General features: G+C 45.7%; 20 non-coding genes and 4 pseudogenes across 20 annotated transcripts; all 24 read right to left on the bottom strand.

Moving 5' to 3' along the window:
- Positions 1 to 118: 118 nt before the first annotated feature.
- Positions 119 to 235, bottom strand: LOC118959484 (annotated as a pseudogene).
- Positions 236 to 409: 174 nt separating this feature from the next.
- Positions 410 to 528, bottom strand: LOC118959311. The gene has a single exon (XR_005047821.1). It is a non-coding gene; the product is annotated as a 5S ribosomal RNA (ribosomal RNA).
- Positions 529 to 786: 258 nt separating this feature from the next.
- LOC118959422 lies at positions 787 to 905 on the bottom strand. Its single transcript, XR_005047932.1, has one exon. It is a non-coding gene; the product is annotated as a 5S ribosomal RNA (ribosomal RNA).
- A 177-nt stretch (positions 906 to 1082) lies between these two features.
- LOC118959505 lies at positions 1083 to 1201 on the bottom strand. Its single transcript, XR_005047989.1, has one exon. It is a non-coding gene; the product is annotated as a 5S ribosomal RNA (ribosomal RNA).
- A 177-nt stretch (positions 1202 to 1378) lies between these two features.
- On the bottom strand, positions 1379 to 1496 carry LOC118959479 (annotated as a pseudogene).
- A 256-nt stretch (positions 1497 to 1752) lies between these two features.
- LOC118959516 lies at positions 1753 to 1871 on the bottom strand. The gene has a single exon (XR_005048000.1). It is a non-coding gene; the product is annotated as a 5S ribosomal RNA (ribosomal RNA).
- A 176-nt stretch (positions 1872 to 2047) lies between these two features.
- On the bottom strand, positions 2048 to 2169 carry LOC118959491 (annotated as a pseudogene).
- Positions 2170 to 2425: 256 nt separating this feature from the next.
- LOC118959527 lies at positions 2426 to 2544 on the bottom strand. Its single transcript, XR_005048011.1, has one exon. It is a non-coding gene; the product is annotated as a 5S ribosomal RNA (ribosomal RNA).
- Positions 2545 to 2721: 177 nt separating this feature from the next.
- Positions 2722 to 2840, bottom strand: LOC118959317. The gene has a single exon (XR_005047827.1). It is a non-coding gene; the product is annotated as a 5S ribosomal RNA (ribosomal RNA).
- Positions 2841 to 3099: 259 nt separating this feature from the next.
- LOC118959328 lies at positions 3100 to 3218 on the bottom strand. Its single transcript, XR_005047838.1, has one exon. It is a non-coding gene; the product is annotated as a 5S ribosomal RNA (ribosomal RNA).
- A 177-nt stretch (positions 3219 to 3395) lies between these two features.
- LOC118959339 lies at positions 3396 to 3514 on the bottom strand. The gene has a single exon (XR_005047849.1). It is a non-coding gene; the product is annotated as a 5S ribosomal RNA (ribosomal RNA).
- A 176-nt stretch (positions 3515 to 3690) lies between these two features.
- On the bottom strand, positions 3691 to 3809 carry LOC118959350. The gene has a single exon (XR_005047860.1). It is a non-coding gene; the product is annotated as a 5S ribosomal RNA (ribosomal RNA).
- A 176-nt stretch (positions 3810 to 3985) lies between these two features.
- LOC118959361 lies at positions 3986 to 4104 on the bottom strand. Its single transcript, XR_005047871.1, has one exon. It is a non-coding gene; the product is annotated as a 5S ribosomal RNA (ribosomal RNA).
- A 176-nt stretch (positions 4105 to 4280) lies between these two features.
- On the bottom strand, positions 4281 to 4399 carry LOC118959372. Its single transcript, XR_005047882.1, has one exon. It is a non-coding gene; the product is annotated as a 5S ribosomal RNA (ribosomal RNA).
- A 258-nt stretch (positions 4400 to 4657) lies between these two features.
- LOC118959383 lies at positions 4658 to 4776 on the bottom strand. Its single transcript, XR_005047893.1, has one exon. It is a non-coding gene; the product is annotated as a 5S ribosomal RNA (ribosomal RNA).
- A 177-nt stretch (positions 4777 to 4953) lies between these two features.
- On the bottom strand, positions 4954 to 5072 carry LOC118959394. Its single transcript, XR_005047904.1, has one exon. It is a non-coding gene; the product is annotated as a 5S ribosomal RNA (ribosomal RNA).
- A 258-nt stretch (positions 5073 to 5330) lies between these two features.
- LOC118959405 lies at positions 5331 to 5449 on the bottom strand. Its single transcript, XR_005047915.1, has one exon. It is a non-coding gene; the product is annotated as a 5S ribosomal RNA (ribosomal RNA).
- A 177-nt stretch (positions 5450 to 5626) lies between these two features.
- Positions 5627 to 5745, bottom strand: LOC118959416. Its single transcript, XR_005047926.1, has one exon. It is a non-coding gene; the product is annotated as a 5S ribosomal RNA (ribosomal RNA).
- A 176-nt stretch (positions 5746 to 5921) lies between these two features.
- On the bottom strand, positions 5922 to 6040 carry LOC118959428. Its single transcript, XR_005047938.1, has one exon. It is a non-coding gene; the product is annotated as a 5S ribosomal RNA (ribosomal RNA).
- Positions 6041 to 6215: 175 nt separating this feature from the next.
- LOC118959439 lies at positions 6216 to 6334 on the bottom strand. The gene has a single exon (XR_005047949.1). It is a non-coding gene; the product is annotated as a 5S ribosomal RNA (ribosomal RNA).
- A 176-nt stretch (positions 6335 to 6510) lies between these two features.
- Positions 6511 to 6629, bottom strand: LOC118959450. The gene has a single exon (XR_005047960.1). It is a non-coding gene; the product is annotated as a 5S ribosomal RNA (ribosomal RNA).
- A 177-nt stretch (positions 6630 to 6806) lies between these two features.
- On the bottom strand, positions 6807 to 6925 carry LOC118959461. Its single transcript, XR_005047971.1, has one exon. It is a non-coding gene; the product is annotated as a 5S ribosomal RNA (ribosomal RNA).
- Positions 6926 to 7183: 258 nt separating this feature from the next.
- On the bottom strand, positions 7184 to 7302 carry LOC118959472. Its single transcript, XR_005047982.1, has one exon. It is a non-coding gene; the product is annotated as a 5S ribosomal RNA (ribosomal RNA).
- A 176-nt stretch (positions 7303 to 7478) lies between these two features.
- LOC118959475 overlaps positions 7479 to 7500 on the bottom strand; it is a 118-nt pseudogene continuing 96 nt past the window's right edge.

Genomic DNA, 7500 nt, shown 5'->3' on the forward strand with positions numbered 1-7500 from the left:
AGATTGTTGGATGCAATACAAACTAACCTTGCTTACCTATTTTCAAAGCGAGGGCACATATTTCAGCCTTGTGGGAAAAACGGACAAAGAGTTGAAATTCCACAAGGCAGTGACAAAAAGCTTACAGCACCTGGTATTCCCAGGCGGTCTCCCATCCAAGTACTAACCAGGCCCGACCCTGCTTAGCTTCCGAGATCGGACGAGATCAGGCGTACTCAGGCGGTGGGCCGTAAGCGAAAGGCAATCTCAAAAGTGGATGAAATTGCATATACTTAGCCATAATTTGTAGCACAGATTGTTGGATGAAATACAAACTAACCTTGCTTACTTATTTCAAAGCGAGGGCACATATTTCAGCCTTGTGGGAAAAACGGACAAAGAGTTGAAATTCCACAAGGCAGTGACAAAAAGCTTACAGCACCTGGTATTCCCAGGCGGTCTCCCATCCAAGTACTAACCAGGCCCGACCCTGCTTAGCTTCCGAGATCGGACGAGATCAGGCGTACTCAGGCCGGTGTGGCCGTAAGCGAGAAACTATCTCTTGGTGCACTATTGTAAGTCAAAGTGAGCCTGATTAACGCTGTTGCATTCCACCATTTAGATAAGCATCTTTGTGTCACTCAAAAAGTGGAAGAAATTGCATATACTGTAGCCATAATTTGTAGCACAGATTGTTGGATGAAATACAAACTAACCTTGCTTACTTATTTCAAAGCGAGGGCACATATTTCAGCCTTGTGGGAAAAAACGGACAAAGAGTTGAAATTCCACAAGGCAGTGACAAAAAGCTTACAGCACCTGGTATTCCCAGGCGGTCTCCCATCCAAGTACTAACCAGGCCCGACCCTGCTTAGCTTCCGAGATCGGACGAGATCAGGCGTACTCAGGCCGGTGTGGCCGTAAGCGAAAGGCAATCTCAAAAAGTGGATGAAATTGCATATACTGTAGCCATAATTTGTAGCACAGATTGTTGGATGAAATACAAACTAACCTTGCTTACTTATTTCAAAGCGAGGGCACATATTTCAGCCTTGTGGGAAAAAACGGACAAAGAGTTGAAATTCCACAAGGCAGTGACAAAAAGCTTACAGCACCTGGTATTCCCAGGCGGTCTCCCATCCAAGTACTAACCAGGCCCGACCCTGCTTAGCTTCCGAGATCGGACGAGATCAGGCGTACTCAGGCCGGTGTGGCCGTAAGCGAAAGGCAATCTCAAAAAGTGGATGAAATTGCATATACTGTAGCCATAATTTGTAGCACAGATTGTTGGATGAAATACAAACTAACCTTGCTTACTTATTTCAAAGCGAGGGCACATATTTCAGCCTTGTGGGAAAAAACGGACAAAGAGTTGAAATTCCACAAGGCAGTGACAAAAAGCTTACAGCACCTGGTATTCCCAGGCGGTCTCCCATCCAAGTACTAACCAGGCCCGACCCTGCTTAGCTTCCGAGATCGGACGAGATCAGGCGTACTCAGGCCGGTGTGGCCGTAGCGAGAAACTATCTCTTGGTGCACTATGTAAAGTCAAAGTGAGCCTGATTAACAGCTGTTGCATTCACCATTTAGATAAGCATCTTTGTGTCACTCAAAAAGTGGAAAATTGCATATACTGTAGCCATAATTTGTAGCACAGATTGTTGGATGAAATACAAACTAACCTTGCTTACTTATTTCAAAGCGAGGGCACATATTTCAGCCTTGTGGGAAAAAACGGACAAAGAGTTGAAATTCCACAAGGCAGTGACAAAAAGCTTACAGCACCTGGTATTCCCAGGCGGTCTCCCATCCAAGTACTAACCAGGCCCGACCCTGCTTAGCTTCCGAGATCGGACGAGATCAGGCGTACTCAGGCCGGTGTGGCCGTAAGCGAAAGGCAATCTCAAAAAGTGGATGAAATTGCATATACTGTAGCCATAATTTGTAGCACAGATTGTTGGATGAAATACAAACTAACCTTGCTTACTTATTTCAAAGCGAGGGCACATATTTCAGCCTTGTGGGAAAAAACGGACAAAGAGTTGAAATTCCACAAGGCAGTGACAAAAGCTTACAGCACCTGGTATTCCCAGGCGGTCTCCCATCCAAGTACTAACCAGCCCGACCGACCCTGCTTAGCTTCCGAGATCGGACGAGATCAGGCGTACTCAGGCCGGTGTGGCCGTAAGCGAGAACTATCTCTTGGTGCACTATGTAAAGTCAAAGTGAGCCTGATTAACAGCTGTTGCATTCCACCATTTAGATAAGCATCTTTGTGTCACTCAAAAGTGGAAGAAATTGCATATACTGTAGCCATAATTTGTAGCACAGATTGTTGGATGAAATACAAACTAACCTTGCTTACTTATTTCAAAGCGAGGGCACATATTTCAGCCTTGTGGGAAAAACGGACAAAGAGTTGAAATTCCACAAGGCAGTGACAAAAAGCTTACAGCACCTGGTATTCCCAGGCGGTCTCCCATCCAAGTACTAACCAGGCCCGACCCTGCTTAGCTTCCGAGATCGGACGAGATCAGGCGTACTCAGGCCGGTGTGGCCGTAAGCGAAAGGCAATCTCAAAAAGTGGATGAAATTGCATATACTGTAGCCATAATTTGTAGCACAGATTGTTGGATGAAATACAAACTAACCTTGCTTACTTATTTCAAAGCGAGGGCACATATTTCAGCCTTGTGGGAAAAAACGGACAAAGAGTTGAAATTCCACAAGGCAGTGACAAAAAGCTTACAGCACCTGGTATTCCCAGGCGGTCTCCCATCCAAGTACTAACCAGGCCCGACCCTGCTTAGCTTCCGAGATCGGACGAGATCAGGCGTACTCAGGCCGGTGTGGCCGTAAGCGAGAAACTATCTCTTGGTGCACTATGTAAAGTCAAAGTGAGCCTGATTAACAGCTGTTGCATTTCCACCATTTAGATAAGCATCTTTGTGTCACTCAAAAAGTGGAAGAAATTGCATATACTGTAGCCATAATTTGTAGCACAGATTGTTGGATGAAATACAAACTAACCTTGCTTACTTATTTCAAAGCGAGGGCACATATTTCAGCCTTGTGGGAAAAAACGGACAAAGAGTTGAAATTCCACAAGGCAGTGACAAAAGCTTACAGCACCTGGTATTCCCAGGCGGTCTCCCATCCAAGTACTAACCAGGCCCGACCCTGCTTAGCTTCCGAGATCGGACGAGATCAGGCGTACTCAGGCCGGTGTGGCCGTAAGCGAAAGGCAATCTCAAAAAGTGGATGAAATTGCATATACTGTAGCCATAATTTGTAGCACAGATTGTTGGATGAAATACAAACTAACCTTGCTTACTTATTTCAAAGCGAGGGCACATATTTCAGCCTTGTGGGAAAAAACGGACAAAGAGTTGAAATTCCACAAGGCAGTGACAAAAAGCTTACAGCACCTGGTATTCCCAGGCGGTCTCCCATCCAAGTACTAACCAGGCCCGACCCTGCTTAGCTTCCGAGATCGGACGAGATCAGGCGTACTCAGGCCGGTGTGGCCGTAAGCGAAAGCAATCTCAAAAAGTGGATGAAATTGCATATACTGTAGCCATAATTTGTAGCACAGATTGTTGGATGAAATACAAACTAACCTTGCTTACTTATTTCAAAGCGAGGGCACATATTTCAGCCTTGTGGGAAAAAACGGACAAAGAGTTGAAATTCCACAAGGCAGTGACAAAAAGCTTACAGCACCTGGTATTCCCAGGCGGTCTCCCATCCAAGTACTAACCAGGCCCGACCCTGCTTAGCTTCCGAGATCGGACGAGATCAGGCGTACTCAGGCCGGTGTGGCCGTAAGCGAAAGGCAATCTCAAAAGTGGATGAAATTGCATATACTGTAGCCATAATTTGTAGCACAGATTGTTGGATGAAATACAAACTAACCTTGCTTACTTATTTCAAAGCGAGGGCACATATTTCAGCCTTGTGGGAAAAAACGGACAAAGAGTTGAAATTCCACAAGGCAGTGACAAAAAGCTTACAGCACCTGGTATTCCCAGGCGGTCTCCCATCCAAGTACTAACCAGGCCCGACCCTGCTTAGCTTCCGAGATCGGACGAGATCAGGCGTACTCAGGCCGGTGTGGCCGTAAGCGAAAGGCAATCTCAAAAAGTGGATGAAATTGCATATACTGTAGCCATAATTTGTAGCACAGATTGTTGGATGAAATACAAACTAACCTTGCTTACTTATTTCAAAGCGAGGGCACATATTTCAGCCTTGTGGAAAAAACGGACAAAGAGTTGAAATTCCACAAGGCAGTGACAAAAAGCTTACAGCACCTGGTATTCCCAGGCGGTCTCCCATCCAAGTACTAACCAGGCCCGACCCTGCTTAGCTTCCGAGATCGGACGAGATCAGGCGTACTCAGGCCGGTGTGGCCGTAAGCGAGAAACTATCTCTTGGTGCACTATGTAAAGTCAAAGTGAGCCTGATTAACAGCTGTTGCATTTCCACCATTTAGATAAGCATCTTTGTGTCACTCAAAAGTGGAAGAAATTGCATATACTGTAGCCATAATTTGTAGCACAGATTGTTGGATGAAATACAAACTAACCTTGCTTACTTATTTCAAAGCGAGGGCACATATTTCAGCCTTGTGGGAAAAACGGACAAAGAGTTGAAATTCCACAAGGCAGTGACAAAAAGCTTACAGCACCTGGTATTCCCAGGCGGTCTCCCATCCAAGTACTAACCAGGCCCGACCCTGCTTAGCTTCCGAGATCGGACGAGATCAGGCGTACTCAGGCCGGTGTGGCCGTAAGCGAAAGGCAATCTCAAAAAGTGGATGAAATTGCATATACTGTAGCCATAATTTGTAGCACAGATTGTTGGATGAAATACAAACTAACCTTGCTTACTTATTTCAAAGCGAGGGCACATATTTCAGCCTTGTGGGAAAAAACGGACAAAGAGTTGAAATTCCACAAGGCAGTGACAAAAAGCTTACAGCACCTGGTATTCCCAGGCGGTCTCCCATCCAAGTACTAACCAGGCCCGACCCTGCTTAGCTTCCGAGATCGGACGAGATCAGGCGTACTCAGGCCGGTGTGGCCGTAAGCGAGAAACTATCTCTTGGTGCACTATGTAAAGTCAAAGTGAGCCTGATTAACAGCTGTTGCATTTCCACCATTTAGATAAGCATCTTTGTGTCACTCAAAAGTGGAAGAAATTGCATATACTGTAGCCATAATTTGTAGCACAGATTGTTGGATGAAATACAAACTAACCTTGCTTACTTATTTCAAAGCGAGGGCACATATTTCAGCCTTGTGGGAAAAACGGACAAAGAGTTGAAATTCCACAAGGCAGTGACAAAAAGCTTACAGCACCTGGTATTCCCAGGCGGTCTCCCATCCAAGTACTAACCAGGCCCGACCCTGCTTAGCTTCCGAGATCGGACGAGATCAGGCGTACTCAGGCCGGTGTGGCCGTAAGCGAAAGGCAATCTCAAAAAGTGGATGAAATTGCATATACTGTAGCCATAATTTGTAGCACAGATTGTTGGATGAAATACAAACTAACCTTGCTTACTTATTTCAAAGCGAGGGCACATATTTCAGCCTTGTGGGAAAAAACGGACAAAGAGTTGAAATTCCACAAGGCAGTGACAAAAAGCTTACAGCACCTGGTATTCCCAGGCGGTCTCCCATCCAAGTACTAACCAGGCCCGACCCTGCTTAGCTTCCGAGATCGGACGAGATCAGGCGTACTCAGGCCGGTGTGGCCGTAAGCGAAAGCAATCTCAAAAAGTGGATGAAATTGCATATACTGTAGCCATAATTTGTAGCACAGATTGTTGGATGAAATACAAACTAACCTTGCTTACTTATTTCAAAGCGAGGGCACATATTTCAGCCTTGTGGGAAAAAACGGACAAAGAGTTGAAATTCCACAAGGCAGTGACAAAAAGCTTACAGCACCTGGTATTCCCAGGCGGTCTCCCATCCAAGTACTAACCAGGCCCGACCCTGCTTAGCTTCCGAGATCGGACGAGATCAGGCGTACTCAGGCCGGTGTGGCCGTAAGCGAAAGGCAATCTCAAAAAGTGATGAAATTGCATATACTGTAGCCATAATTTGTAGCACAGATTGTTGGATGAAATACAAACTAACCTTGCTTACTTATTTCAAAGCGAGGGCACATATTTCAGCCTTGTGGGAAAAAACGGACAAAGAGTTGAAATTCCACAAGGCAGTGACAAAAGCTTACAGCACCTGGTATTCCCAGGCGGTCTCCCATCCAAGTACTAACCAGGCCCGACCCTGCTTAGCTTCCGAGATCGGACGAGATCAGGCGTACTCAGGCCGGTGTGGCCGTAAGCGAAAGGCAATCTCAAAAAGTGGATGAAATTGCATATACTGTAGCCATAATTTGTAGCACAGATTGTTGGATGAAATACAAACTAACCTTGCTTACTTATTTCAAAGCGAGGGCACATATTTCAGCCTTGTGGGAAAAACGGACAAAGAGTTGAAATTCCACAAGGCAGTGACAAAAAGCTTACAGCACCTGGTATTCCCAGGCGGTCTCCCATCCAAGTACTAACCAGGCCCGACCCTGCTTAGCTTCCGAGATCGGACGAGATCAGGCGTACTCAGGCCGGTGTGGCCGTAAGCGAAAGGCAATCTCAAAAAGTGGATGAAATTGCATATACTGTAGCCATAATTTGTAGCACAGATTGTTGGATGAAATACAAACTAACCTTGCTTACTTATTTCAAAGCGAGGGCACATATTTCAGCCTTGTGGGAAAAAACGGACAAAGAGTTGAAATTCCACAAGGCAGTGACAAAAAGCTTACAGCACCTGGTATTCCCAGGCGGTCTCCCATCCAAGTACTAACCAGGCCCGACCCTGCTTAGCTTCCGAGATCGGACGAGATCAGGCGTACTCAGGCCGGTGTGGCCGTAAGCGAGAAACTATCTCTTGGTGCACATGTAAAGTCAAAGTGAGCCTGATTAACAGCTGTTGCATTTCCACCATTTAGATAAGCATCTTTGTGTCACTCAAAAGTGGAAGAAATTGCATATACTGTAGCCATAATTTGTAGCACAGATTGTTGGATGAAATACAAACTAACCTTGCTTACTTATTTCAAAGCGAGGGCACATATTTCAGCCTTGTGGGAAAAAACGGACAAAGAGTTGAAATTCCACAAGGCAGTGACAAAAAGCTTACAGCACCTGGTATTCCCAGGCGGTCTCCCATCCAAGTACTAACCAGGCCCGACCCTGCTTAGCTTCCGAGATCGGACGAGATCAGGCGTACTCAGGCCGGTGTGGCCGTAAGCGAAAGGCAATCTCAAAAAGTGGATGAAATTGCATATACTGTAGCCATAATTTGTAGCACAGATTGTTGGATGAAATACAAACTAACCTTGCTTACTTATTTCAAAGCGAGGGCACATATTTCAGCCTTGTGGGAAAAACGGACAAAGAGTTGAAATTCCACAAGGCAGTGACAAAAAGCTTACAGCACCTGGTATTCC

This window comes from Oncorhynchus mykiss, unplaced genomic scaffold, assembly GCF_013265735.2.
Source record: "Oncorhynchus mykiss isolate Arlee unplaced genomic scaffold, USDA_OmykA_1.1 un_scaffold_553, whole genome shotgun sequence".
Lineage (NCBI taxonomy): Eukaryota > Metazoa > Chordata > Actinopteri > Salmoniformes > Salmonidae > Oncorhynchus > Oncorhynchus mykiss.